Below are 14,302 nucleotides of genomic sequence, written 5' to 3'. Positions count from 1 at the left end.
GCAGCAGACCTTTCTTATTTACAGTCAGACAACTCTGGTCTCCACTGGTGATACACTACAAGGTAATAATTCTTAACTTCTGTTAGGGTCTCATAAGCCAACAGCAAATTAGGAACTCCAACTGCATATGGAGTAAAGGAGAAGGTCTATTCGACACTCAGCTCCTCTGCATTCTCAGAGATGGCTTTGTGCTGTGTTGACTTTGGCTTCTGAGGAACCCCATTGCTTATAGACCATGGTAGGAGGTTTGGGTTTGGGCCTTCTTAACAGCAAAAACTTGATGAAAAATCCTGTATGAGCATCTACATTTCATTTTAGCTGTTAAATGGGAGACAGAACAAAGATGTGAAAATAGACAGTAAGTAGATTAAACAGCATAAAGAAATACTACTTATAGTTAAATTTCCTTTTATGGATGGCAGACTATTACCAAGTCTTGAAAAAGATGTTTACTTGTGGTTCAAACACTCAACAACCAATCATATCTGGTAACACATTGTACCAGCTTGAGAACTATCTCAATTGCCAGTGTTGCCATTTCAGACACATGTGTGCATCCATTTTTGCATGCACATCATAATCTGAGATATCAGAGAGAAATGTTTTTCCTGTAATTATAAAGACTGGCTTGTTTTGGCTAAAGTCCTGTAGTACTGTAAGTGGTATTTGTGAGGACAGAAACAAGGTCATGGTTCATATCCTTAACTGCTTATTTTAACTTATGAACGGGATAGATGGGGGTGGGAGGGAGAACACATGACTGCTCCAGTATGTGCTCCAGAGTTCTGTTACAGCAACCAGCATTTGAACTGTGGTATACAGTCACTACAAAAATATATGCTTATGTGAGAGTAATGCTTATAAGAGACTCCCACACACCACACAAGGGGAGTTTGGGCCTAGATGGTAAGGTTAGAGGCGTTGTGCTCATTCTCATCTTCCTCACTGGTTCCAGATTTCAAGATCAGGAGTGAGGGCACACAAAACAATTTGACATTTGAATAGTGCTAAACCTAGGAAGGGAGATAAAAATTGCATCTTTTTCTTAGTAACTCATGGTCACCAGCAGAATTTGTGCCAGCAAACAAGGAATTGAATTAAATCCAGTGTACATTTTCAGCTAAATGGCATTTAATTCACAATGGGTCTGCTCTCCACGAGTTACTGCCGATCACATATGCTTTCCAAAGCAGGCTAAAACTCTGCTGTTCTAGATTGGTAGCATTTCACATTCACTGCATGGTGAAAGGTTATGGTGAAAGGTTATGGTGAAAGGTTGCTGAGAACTAAGCCTACATGGTATCACAGGTCTTGGCTTGTTATACAGAGGATTTGCTGGGAGAGTAGCGACATTGGTGCAAATCCTCTGTATTGGTGGAGCAAACAGCCACACACACTATGCACTGCTGCAATCCACCTTGGCTTAAATTCTGCAACTCAGACTATACGGAGGAAGACTATATAGCCACAACCCTTGTGTTGTAGGAGCACACACAAACAGGGGGACTTAGTCCCTTCTCCTTCCCCAAATCAAATTCATCTCTGAGCTCTGTAGTTACAGTGCAGAAAAAGGATAGGAGAGGAATATTCTGGTCAGTTCTTTCTCTGCCTCAGTTTTACATCTGAACACAAGGATGGATAAGCTTTAGACAGTTTAACACCCTACATTACTTCATGATCCCTTTTTCCTGGATCAATTTTGTTTAATTATGAAGTCATACAAGCTTTCCTTGCTGAACTTTGTGCTTTACAAAAGATTAGTTCAATGTGACTAAATGTATTCACTACCTTTAATAAAACTGTGGATACAAATGAGGGAAAAGATTTGTCTCCTCTATCCTCCTTCCAAGGCATTGTTGTTCTTTCCAGTGTTCTTTAAAGTGTATTCTTGGTAGGCTTGTCCAAGTTGGTTATAAGTCTTTTTATTTACAAAGAATGACTTGTGGGAGGACATGACTTTGAGTGATGCTGGATAAACAGGGACTGTCCATCAAAGCAGAGTTAACAAATGTTTATTTGTTAGAATCACTAGACATCAGGAATTCTGCTGTCATGTCACTCCTGATATTTCTGAGCCCAAAGAAACGGGAGATTCAGGTAGGTTTTCCAAAATCAGTAATGGGTTCTCTCTGCATAACTTTTGTGTATTCTAGATTTGACATTTCCACAACCTATTTCTCCTCAGGCTAAAATATTTCACTGTTACAATTTGCCAGTGAAATCCTTCGTCTCCCAATTTCCAACTCAGTACCTTTACCCAGACAAACCTCTGCTAGTCTTCTATAGTTTTGTGTAGCATGGGCACACTGTGATTCACAGTTGGTGATTGCTGCAGTGTTTATAATATTATTTTTATAACAATCCATAAAGCTAACATGCACCTTCAGTAAAAGGTTGTAATATGCCTCCTGACGTTCTACTCAGCTGTTGTTCCACTCACAACTCCCACTGAACTACGTGTAATGTTTTGGGTGTGGACTTGCCAAAACGTCACAGGGAAGAACTAAAACCTCTCATTACTCTGATTTGTTGTATTACAGCTTAAAGCCATAATAAGGCTCTGAAATGACTGTGACTCAGATGTCTCTTGGGACAAAGAAAAAGAAGCTTTCAAGGCCAATACAGTCTTTGCCACATAGGGGTGTGGAGAACAGGAATTCCACCTGCCCTAACACCAAATGACAGGGAACAGGAATGTAAGCCATGCTGGCACAGCCTGCTGGAGGCCATGGGTAGAGCCAGAGAACACTCAGCAACAGAACTTCACTATCTGAAGCCTGTTCCAGACCAATGTGGCAGTAAAGAGCTACAGTAACCACAATCATAACCGTAAGACAACAGAGAATAAAACATTAAAAACATCTCAATAAATTGTAGTATAATAAGCCACTGGCTTCCAAGCCTGTCTGGAAAGGCTTGGGAGCTGCTCATCTCCACCTCCCACATGACCTCCCGTGTCACCACAGTTCATTCAGCAGAACTGAGAGCACGAACACTCCCTGTTCCACCACAGCACAAAGGTCTATGCTCTATTCACTGTCTGTGAATGCTTCAAGACATTGCTTGAAAGCAGCTGTGAGGACCATCAGAAAGCTCACAGTCTATGTTCCTCTTACAAAATTTAGTGGGTGCTGAGGAGTACAAATGCACTTACTATCATAGAACAGATTTTTTATCATTTTTCTGCAGAAAAAAAACCACAATCTCTCCCAAATCCTTTATCCTTTAAGAACTTAGACATATAATGAAAGCCATGAGTCATCTGGAGCTACTATAATCAGACTAACATAACTGCAGCTTGATAACAATGGTGCAGCAATGAAATATTCATAAATATTTTTGTCATAAATATTTTTGTCACCTTGGTACCTTCTGTGAATGGGGAACAATGCAATCATAGTCTTGAGATCATGACTGGTATCAGTCTGTCTTATGCCTGGGTTCAAGAGATACTGTCATAGAAGTTACACAACTGTCTGCCAACAGTTATTCTTAACAGCAAATATAATAAAAGGTTTTGGCATCCATACCTGGAAGCCTAGAACTTTCATAGCTTCTCCTCATGTATTCCATGTGCACTTTGAAGGATAACATCACACTCTCCATCTCTCTTTATAGCTTCAACACCTGCAATTTTCCATAAAAATAAGCTGAATCTTAAAAGCATAAATGAATTTGCAAAAATCAATAAGGACAATAAAGTTGGCAAAAATAGAGTAAGAGTGCTGTGAAGACATTAGCTTTCCACAGTACTGCCTAACTAATCTAAAGCTGAAATGGAATAATTACACTTTAAAGAACAGATGGCTTACTAAATACTTGCCTTTTTGTTGTGGTTTTGTTTGTTTGTTTGTTTTTCAATTAAACGTGCAGTCTCAGTATCCAAGGCATAGTTCTAATGTAATAATATCCTACACCCAGTAACTACAGGTCAGTGAAGAAACAGGAAATCCTGCCTTTGCTGGCATGAGAAAGTAAGTGAATGGGACTACCCTCACCCAGCAAAGCTTCCTGCCTGGTAGCACTGAGAAGCTTCCTTGTGCTGGACCACTCTGGGATTAAACATGGGAGTTCAATTTCCAAAAGTGTCAGTCAAGAACCTTTCAAACAAACTAAATTCATATTGAAGTGCTAAAGGAAATGCATGAAATAGAAGCAAGTCATTCAGTGTTCAAAAAACAGAGCTGATTTAAAGCAAACTACATAACCTGTTGCGTGGGTGGACTTTTATCTCATGTGGGTTTAGCTGGCAGAGCTAAAAATGTTAGCCAATACAAGGTTAGAGGCCGTCCTCTGAACAGATGTAGATGATAACCCTGTGAGCTCAGCTGTCTGCTCGAATCACCTTGCAAATGATAGTGTGTTTCCAGCAAAAATTACAGGAATTTAGTCAGTTTGTTTGGACTAAGTGAAATTGCACAACTATACAATTCTGCACGCAAATGCTGTGGAAGCGCTGTGGAAGCACTGTGGAGGCTTCCTCATTGGGGCTCTAAATAGAAGGTACCAGAACTCTATAAACTCTTCCCAAACAAAATAATCCTTCCATTTCTAGGGATTAAATGTGGCCCAGCAATCTTTCTTTGCCCTTGGTACCACATATGCAGCAAAGGTCATTCTCTTTCAGTATTTATTCAGAATCTTAAAATTTAGCCAATTTAAGAGTTTCTGACCTCTCAATGAGGGGCTCGCAATCCCAAGTGTCATTTATTTTAAAGGCCCAGTTCCTGCAATCCTGTGATCATCCTCCCACATTTCATTTACAAATGTAAAAAGCACAGGGTATGCTGGTGTTTAACAGTACTCTAAAGCTGATTTATGTGCTGAAGGCAGCCCATCCACGGCAGCCCGGAGCTGCACACAGGCAAATTCCCCCTGCTGCACTGTTCAGCATGCTGATACAGCAGGTATTGACACAGCATGCTCATATATTGCAATATTGATACAGGATATAGCAGGTAAATTTCAAGCCTTCATGACTCCCCAGGGAAGCACATGAAATAGAAATCAAAAGAAGGTTCAGATTCAATGAACCCTGCTTCTCTTCTGGTTTTCCTGATCTGGGGCGAGGTTCATTAGTTCTGAGCAGAATGCCTGATCTCTGCCAGTCCGATAGCAGAGCATTTTGGCTGCAAGCCCAGCCTGCCTCTACCTGCAGTACTGCCAGCTCCTGCTGTCTCTAGGCCCTTTATCACTTCTTCTTTAGCCTAGAAGGACTGTGTTGTCAGAAACTCTCCATAACCATCACTAAACGTCACTGCTGAGTGACGTGAAGGCTGAGCACCCACAGTCCTCCAAAATCCTCCTGAACAGAGCAGAGAGACCTAGGGCGGAAAATTGAGTCCAAGACACTGAGTAAGCAGAAAATTCCTCCAACACCAGACTACCAGGCCATTCCTCAAATTTACCAAAGCATTTCAGCAATGTGCTCTACAACCCTTTTAAACACCCTACGGTGCTGGATTAATTATGGCTTCCTCCTATTGCTCCCATTAAAAACTTCTGTTAGTTCATTATTCATATAGAGGTCAGACACCCCGAGGACAGTGTAAATGGAAAGCATCCTGGATGGAAAACAGGCTTAACGCTGCTTTTTAGCTACAATTCAGCATCAAAGTCCTGCGTGGGAAAACTGAGGCGAGCAGCGTGGTGTGATGTTCTCGTTCGACAGCAATGTCAAACACAGGAGTATCTGTGTTTGCACAGAGAGGTACACTGCCGGGTTCAACATTTCATCGTGCGAATGCTCACACGGAGCAAGGATACAATCTGAGGAGGGGGCGGAGGGCACCCCCCGCCCCCCCGTGCTTCGCGCTGATGGGAGCGCCGCTCCCGTTACGGGGCCCCGCAGGATTTCCTGCCTCGGCAGCCCCTCAATTCCTGGAAGCGATGTCTCCCGAGGGCAGGAAGGGCGGGCGCGGCGCCGCCGGCTGCCCCAGAGCCCCCGTGAGGGGACGCGGCGACCCCCGGGCCCCCTCAGAGCGGAGCGGCGCGCGCACCCCATCCCCCAACCCATCCTCCCGCGCGCTTCCCGCCGCGCGCGCGCGGGCGCTGCTGTAACGGCCGCGGCACCGCGTGCCGGGGCGCGCTCACGTGACGGGGCTGATTGGCTGGGGCGCGCGCGCCCGCTCCGCTCGCGCCGGGCCGGGCAGGGCAGGGCGGGACCCGCCGCACCCGGCACCGGGCATTGGGCACCGCACACGGCACCGGGCACCGCACACACCTCCCACAGCACCGGGCATTGGGCACCGGGCACTGCACACACAGCTCCAGGCATTGGGCACCGGGCACTGCACACACAGCTCCAGGCATTGGGCACCGGGCACCGCACCAGGCACCTGGCACCGCACCACACACGGCACCGAGCATTGGCCACCGAGCACCGCACACACCACACACAGCGCCGGGCACCACATCAGGCGCCGCACCGCGCCGGGTCGTCTCTGTCCTGCTCCCAGCGGGTCCCGCTCCGTGCTCAGGTGAGACGCTGCGGCCCCGGTCGCGGGAAGAAGGGAGGAAAGGAGGGAGGGAGGGAGCGGGTGCTGCCCAGCGCTGCCCAGCGCTGCCCGCTGTCTGAGGTTCCCGAGGCTCTCCCCGCGGGACGCGGTGACCCGGCGGAGCCGGGCGCGGTGGGAGTTGCGCTGCGGGAAGGAAGGAGGGGTGGGTGGCTGAGGAGCCCAGCGGGCCGGGGGCGCTCCCCGTTCCAGGCCAATCCTGAGCGGAGCCCCCGGCTCCTGCCCGAGCGGGGTCGCGGTACCCGCGCGGCTCTCCCTGGTGTCCCGTGCCCTTCAGCGGTAAGGCCAGAACTGCTGACGGCTCGCCCGGGTGTCAGGCGATGCTGCTGCATCGCTGCCGAGCCACTGGAGACCGTTAGGCGCGTTCCAACAGTGCGCTGTGGTGTTTATCGGCGCACCTGGCAGGACTTCTGCAAGTTCATGCAGAAAATTTACCGTGGCTACCCCCTCTATGTGAAAACTAGGTGGACAAATCTAAAATCTGTTTGTATTTCGCTTTCTAGATGTTGGTTTGGCACGTTCTCCATAGAAATGAAACTTTCTTTTCCTGTAGAATCTCCAGGCGCTTTCTGAAAGCACTGTTTGAAAAGCAATTTGCTGAATTAACGTAGCCTGCCCAAAGATAACCTGAGTTGACGTACTAGCAGAATAACATCTATCTCGTGAGCAGAAATGGAATATTCCTGCCCTTAGGTTCCTTTCTAATCTTAAATTATTAATGGTTCTCTGCATTACAAGAATGAAATTTGTAATTGGTACAGAGTGCAAATGCGTGTAGAGAACTGGATACAAGAAGAGCTGATTATGAAGAAAGATGTACCTCCCCAAAAGACTTGCAGGAGAATGAAGTTTGAGAGCCTCTTCTCTTCTTTACAGTTGCTGAGAACCTCTGTGGAGAAGCACTGGGCTGTATCCAGCCCAACTCTTTTGCAGCTCTCCAAAAAAAAAGGAATGAGAAAAGGGCAATACTTTTCCCTACTTGAGGAGCATAGGAAATTAGAGCTTTAGTACGTGCACTTTTTAGCAGCTGTTAAACTAAGTCGTTATGGGTGCTCCTAAGGCTGAGTTAGTGGCAATCATAGTGTCCCATCCTCTTTTAGAACCTGATTGTCAACTTCTCACCAAATGTTGTCATTTGTACTTAGTTAAATAGAAATATTTATATCACATGTCTCAATTTCTTTTGTCTGTGCAATCCATGCAGGAAAAAATTCCTTTTTCTCTAAGGGAGACCCTAGAAAAAGCACACTTGCCTAAACTGAAGTAGAAAGGGCAATACACTTGCATTTACTATGGATTCTAGAACATTAATGGTTTGAAAATGTCTCGAGAGGAAATGTTTGTTTAGGTATCAATGGGAGGTAAAATTTCTACTGTCTGTTCAACCATGTAATGTACAGCAAGTGAGGTGTGTCATAGTAAAGATTACAACAGTGAATTAAGGTGCTGCTCTTTCTTTTACTTGAACTTCTTCCAGTATTTGAACTCTTAAAGGCAGAAGTTTGAAGTGAGGCTTAAAAGCATTTTTCTTCTACGGAATCCTTCAAAGTTTGTTGGAAGAGATTTGGGGCAGATGTACTGTGAATGTGTGGTGTTACAGAAACTGAAAGCAATACATAGAGACGATGGGCTGTTAAAAGGAAACTAGAGTAGTTTTAGAGGATAAAATTCTGCAATGTTTTTAGTTTTGTAATAATCTTTAAAAAAAACCCAGGGGTGAGACAAAGACTGGATCAGCTTAGGCTTCTGAACAACCCAAAGATGAAGCTGAGGTGGATTTGAGGAGAAAATTGGGCTGAGTTTTCTGTAGTATCGCTGTGGTAGAGGAGTGTCTTGTCCATAATAGAAGAGGCTCCTAGACCCAATCACACATGATTGTTGGCCCCAGCAAGTCATCCAGGCGGCCTAGTGTTCCACCTGGCCTTGTCTGCATTCCTTCTGGGCCTGGTTTACCCTGGAAACGTTTCACCTGCCAACCTGCAGCAACAACCACCTGCTCCTCACCTTCCTGCCTATTTAAAGGAAATTCCACCCTTGGGAGAATTAGACCATATAAGTACATCCCTCCCTGAATTGCTCTGTGTTCCAGCTGGCTTTAGTGTCCCTCAGCTTACCCTGACCTTGCTGCATGTCCTGCAGACAGTACCACGGTGTGCTTGCTGTTGTGGGTGAGTGTGAGTTCAGGTGGTGACTGCCTGGGTGTGGAGCAGATGGAAGAAAGAAGGAATTGCACTGCCACGGAAGGAACTGGTGCTCTTTCATGCAGGCACTCAGTGTGAGAGTTGTATAAAGCCAGCTCTCTTCTCAGCTGTGAGAGAGACTCAGATGAGGAAGGTCCATGTAAGGTTTAGCATCTCTATTCTTCTGAGTGCAGATCATAATCACAGAGATAGAAGATCTGCTTGGTATGAAAGATGTTTATAATTTGAAGTTGTAATCAGTCAGCACAATGCTAATTAAGAATTGAGCCTTTCTTTTGTGGTCCCAACTATCTTCATGACCAGAAACTCAAAGACTGAGGGTGGGGGGATGGAGGCCAGAAACATTTTTCTGTGAAGTGGAACTTTTAGGCTTATGCTTTAGTAATGATGAAAATCAGGTTTAGCTACATTTCTATCCACTTACATTCTTCAAACAACTGGTCTGACTTTACAGCATAACAATTTAAAAAAGGTCTCAGCAAGCAGGAGAGTCTCAGTGTGTCCTTTAATAGGACAATAATGTAAATAATTAATGATTGCTGAAAAAGAATTATGAATGAACTGGTGCATGTCTGTTTGAGAGCGAGAAGGATCTTGATGTATCTTTGGAGGCCACATTTCTGGATTTTAATGAGGGCAAACCAGAGAAAGGTTGTTAGAAGTGTATGAGATTTCAGTGAAATAAAAACAGAGAGAGTTCTCGGTTTAAGAACAGGTAAAACAGATCCTTTTTTTTTTTTTTTCTAGAAGCCTGTTTTGAAAGAGGCTGCAAGTAACTTCTAATCTACCATTAATAAAATTCTCAGTAGTTGTAGCTGCATGAAACATGGCAGTTCAGGAAGACAGATATGGTCTTTGCCAAAATGCTTATTATTAAGTATCAAAGGGAAGTGAAGACTTCTAAAGAGATATAAAGATCATTTCTCTATCTCTTGTGTCAATCCCTTTGGCTTGCTTATTCCACAAAGGTGGAAAGAAGTGTTACTTCATTTGCTGCGTTTGCCCTAATTGTTGTCTTGTGCTGGGTATCTACAGAAGGTGGGAATTTCTGTGAGAAGCTAACTTCAGTCCTAAATTCAAGTCTGAAAAGTTGCTGATAAGAAGGGAGAAATGCCTGGAGAAGCTAAATGGGCCACTAGTCTGTTCAGCTGAAGAATCTGCATTTCACGTATGCTACTCAAGCCAGAGCATGAACCTCTGAAACCTACTTGTGTCACTGAGCATTGCTTTTATGGCACCATCTGAGGTGAAATCAGTGTTGCTCCCACTTTTGCTCCTGGATGGGAACCAAGCCACAATAACACAGACATTTACCAAACCCAGCTAAGCACTTTTATAATAAATTTCATTTGGGACCAAAGGGGAAGCAACACAGAAGTCCCAGTTCACGTGTCATCAGGCTGCCAGCTCATATTTTAGTCTTGATGCCTTCTTGAAGGTGGACAAAGAAACCCTTCTCAGAGTCTGTTACCTAACAGAGAGGAGATGGTCAACTGTGATACAGCAGTGCTCGCTTATGACACCTAGGGTGATTTTTAAAATCCAAATCCAGAGGAAAATTATTAAAGAACAAGCTTAATTTGACAGAGCTGTGTCAATCTGCAGTTATGCTCAAGAGCTCATCCAGCTGCCCATGATTTCTTCAATGCATTGGAGCAAACAGTACTTTAATGAAGATTTTCAGTCTACATGTTTGAAACTTTAAAAACTGTTTTGTGTACCAAGCGGGCCTGTTTAATAGTATAAAATGGACCATAAAAGATGTCTTTGCTACTGTATGTGTTGTAATTTTAGGTTGAAAATAAGGTTTATTCTCTTTTTTTTTTCCCCTCTCCTTTCCTCTTCAGGAGTGCCACAGTAAGAGAAAGACATGAAGTATCTGTAAAGGAATTCTGCTTTTGATCAAGCTGCTAAAAATGGATATGGACATTATTTTCTCCTTTGAGGTAAGTATTGACAGGGAGAAATAAAAGAAAACCTAACTTGTTTCTCTTAGTGTTGCCTGTCACCACTGCTGTTCTGTCCAGCAGCTTTTTGTCACGTATTTATTTTAAAGGTATAGCATCTGTGTCTTGGTGAACTTTGTACTGGAAGTCTTAAATGGAAAAGTCCTGGAATTAGTCCTTTCATTTACAGGATTAGTCAGCTTTGTTCTGATATTCCAGTAGATATAAACAAATGTATAAAGGATGGGTGTTGTTGCCGGGTTAGCAATGGGTGGCTTCTGCACAGAGGAGCTTTTGACCCAGTGTCAGGCTTTTTTCAAAGCATCAAGAAACGGAAGCTGCTAAGCCTAATTTTCAAGAGCGAATACTTACACAGACTAACTGCAGATGCAGGAAATGAGTGAGATCCTGGGATGAAAAAAGAGCTTGCACCACAAATATGCAGGTACTGTTTCATGCATCCAAGCAGGTTTCTGAGTTCCTGCTCTCTGCAGCCTAGGGAAAAGGGGGGCTGTTGCCAGCCTGAGTTGCAGGTGCATATTTATATTGCTTTTGTCAAGTACCACAGCCAGATCTTCACAGTTCCTACAGTAAGCATGTAAGTTAGTAAAACCAAATATGTGGCCTTAATTTAGGATCACAGGAAAATTCAGGTTGTAAGGAACCTCAGCAGATCATATAGTAAAGCCCTCTGCTCAGAATTTAGAGTAGTCAATGAAATTAGGTCATTTTCACCCACTGGCCTTCTCAATCTATCATATATTCAGAAGCATTAACAAAAGATGGATTTATATCTTGCCATATGTATTGAATGCACATTATAATAACGCAGATAGGAACATAACATGCTACTAAAATTTGTCAGAAGGGAAAATGTTTTAATTAAGACAGGATTGTACAGGAATGGTCTGTTTTTCTGAACAAAAAAGGAAACAATAAGTCTCTAATGTATTCATTTCTTGCAATTGCAAATGAAACCTCTGCAGGTCAGCTAACACAGTGACATGCTGCCAGTATTTTCAACACGGGTTCCCTGCAAGAATTACCCCTTCCCAGGCATCTCTAGGGAATCTATTTATTTACTTCCTCATGTAAGCAAAATTGCTTTCTCATAATAAAGGGAAGGGAAGTGAACACATTGCTTATCCTGTCTGATACATGTTACGGAAACATTTCCTCTGAAGTATAAATATTTGTTCATGGGAAAACATAGTGACAATGTGAATAAAAATAAGCATCTTGTAGGAAGCTTAGGGAGCAATGTCTCCCCTGGGCTCTAAAAGTAAACACAAACCAAGCATCCCCCCTCCCCCCATCATTATGTACTACCAGGCAGAATGTTTTGTGAGCAATAGGAATAACTACTTTAACTGTTTTGGTCAGGGAGGGTCATACAATGAAGGGGTTAATCCTGTCAGGAGAAAGATATTTTAGCATTCAGAGCCTCATAGGAGGGTCATTGAAGTGAAGAGACACTTGGTTTACTTTGGATTTATGCTTATCTCAATGTGCTTTGAATTGATCCCTCAAAATTGGTAATTTAATAGCTTTAATAGTTACATTAGTAATTTAATGAGCCCCTTTCAGCACATCATCAAAGACAAACATATACTTTGTGAATAAAAATAGAAGTCATTTTATAGGTAATGCAGTTCCTGAAAGCCAGTCTGTAATATTACATATATGCAAGTTGTGATTGTCGTGGTTTAACCCCAGCCAGGAACTAAGTACCAAGCATAAGCTGCTTGCTTATGCACCCCAGTGGGGTGGGTAGGAGAGTCAGAAAAAGGTAAAACCCATGGGTGAGATAAGGACTGTTTAATTCTTCAAATAAAATATAATAATCATTGCAATGGGAAAGGAGACAACAAAAAGAGAGAGAAATAATACTTCAGAAAGACAAATGATGCACAGTACAGTTGCTGACCAAGGCCTAGCCCGTCCCTGAGCAGCAATTGGCAGCTCCTGGCCAAATCCCCCTAGTTTATATACTGGGCATAATGCTTTATGGTATGGAACATCCCTTTGGCCAGTTTGGGCCCCCTGTCCTGGCCATGCTCCCCCTCAGCTTCTTGTGCACCTGCTTGCTGGTGGAGCATGGGACACTGAAAAGTCCTCAGTTTGGAGTGAGCATTACTAAGCAACACGTACAACATCAGAGTGTCATCAGCATTCTCAATAAATCCAAAACACAGCACTATACCAACAACTAGAAAGAAAATTAACTCTATGCCAGCTGAAACCAGGACAGTGATGCTATGAATTATTTAATATGCACTAAAACTGATCTCAGCATCAAAAAGTACTTAATAAGGGAAATGGCACACCTTAGAACCCAAATATCTCTCTTTACCTCTGCTTCCAGTTTCAAGTCTGACTTCCCAACCTGATTTTCTGTCTCTAAATGAATTTCTAAATAACATGCATAGGTCATGTAGGTAAATTACAGAATAATGTTCTCAGAAACTTGCTGTGTCCACACCAGTTCCTGTTGCTTCTGTGATTTACTTCTCAGAGAACGTATCTGCAGATCTGAACAAAAGCTAACTTGTGTATTGTTGTGTGCTTGAGGCAGAGAATGCTACACCTGTGGAAGGCATGTCTTTGTAGAGGTGTTATTTGCTCCTTAATATCCTGGTCACAGCTTATTTGCTTATGGGCTTTTGTGTCACTTGAGGCATTAGGAGACGAGTAGTAGTAAATTTAGCTCTCTGGGTAAAGAAGGTACTGCTTTCTGAGATTACTTTCTTCATGCTCAGTGGAATAAAATAGCTACATGTGTGATAGCCTCTACAGTGCAATCTGGTAATTTAATTTAGCTGACAATTCAGATTGGTAAAAACAAAATCCTGGACTGTGCAAACCCAGTAGAGGTGTGTATGTGTAATGGTAACCTTCAGCAAAATCAAATGCAGCAGAGGAAATTCTGAATTTTAAAACTACTTGAGCTAGTTCTTTGCACGGTTATGATTGCTTGTGGCTACAGATTAGAAATTTGAGGAACTGCCTTGTGTGTGTGGTTGGGGTGTGAGGGGAAGTGCAGTGTTGCTGTTTGTTGCTTTTGATCTTTGTGATTAAATTTATGTTCTCTAGCACTGTTTATCAGACTGTTGAAATCTGTGTTTTTAACTTCATCATGGGATCTCCTATGCTTTACATAAGGGAGAATGAATGATTTACACACCACCAATGCAGAATCAAGAACAATTTGTTATTATTAGGTGTGAAATGAAGATAGAAATTAATTCAGGGAGCTTAAGCATCAAGGTCCCCAACTTGTGATATAAAAGCACTGCTGGTACTCCAAATCATTCTCTTGACAACTGGAATTACCTGTCTCTCACACTTTTGGAAGCAAGGACCTAAAACTCTCAAGATGAGGATTTGCAGCAATAAAAACATAGTCTGGTGACAGTACCTGAGCTTTAGCTACTTGCTTGTTTTCACCACTTTGTTGGTTGTTTCTTCTACATGGGCTCCTACATGTGCTCAGCATGGGCAGGTGTTCCATTAATTGCCCTGAGTAACAGGCACTGTTTACACTTGAGGCGAATGTTATGGTTCCTGTGGCTGTCAATGTTTCAGTTCTTGATTTATGGCCATTGTCAACACTTAAGTTTGGCTCTTCTATTTCAGAGAC

At 43.2% G+C, this 14,302-nt stretch overlaps 2 protein-coding genes across 2 annotated transcripts in view; both read left to right on the top strand.

Annotated features, from left to right (window-relative positions):
- TMEM26 (transmembrane protein 26) overlaps positions 1 to 14,302 on the top strand; it is a 386,732-nt gene that overhangs the window by 108,837 nt on the left and 263,593 nt on the right. The gene's annotated exons all lie outside the window — the stretch shown is intronic.
- RHOBTB1 (Rho related BTB domain containing 1) overlaps positions 6,248 to 14,302 on the top strand; it is a 54,658-nt gene continuing 46,603 nt past the window's right edge. The window contains exons 1-2 of the mRNA XM_050340698.1: positions 6,248 to 6,479; positions 10,564 to 10,662. The gene's annotated coding sequence lies outside the window, so the exon portion shown is untranslated. The remainder of the gene's footprint in view (positions 6,480 to 10,563; positions 10,663 to 14,302) is intronic.

The sequence above is a fragment of the Myiozetetes cayanensis genome, unplaced genomic scaffold, assembly GCF_022539395.1.
Source record: "Myiozetetes cayanensis isolate MyiCay16 unplaced genomic scaffold, myiCay2020 scf10, whole genome shotgun sequence".
Classification (NCBI taxonomy): Eukaryota; Metazoa; Chordata; class Aves; order Passeriformes; family Tyrannidae; genus Myiozetetes; species Myiozetetes cayanensis.
This window is presented reverse-complemented; position numbering and strand designations above follow the sequence as displayed.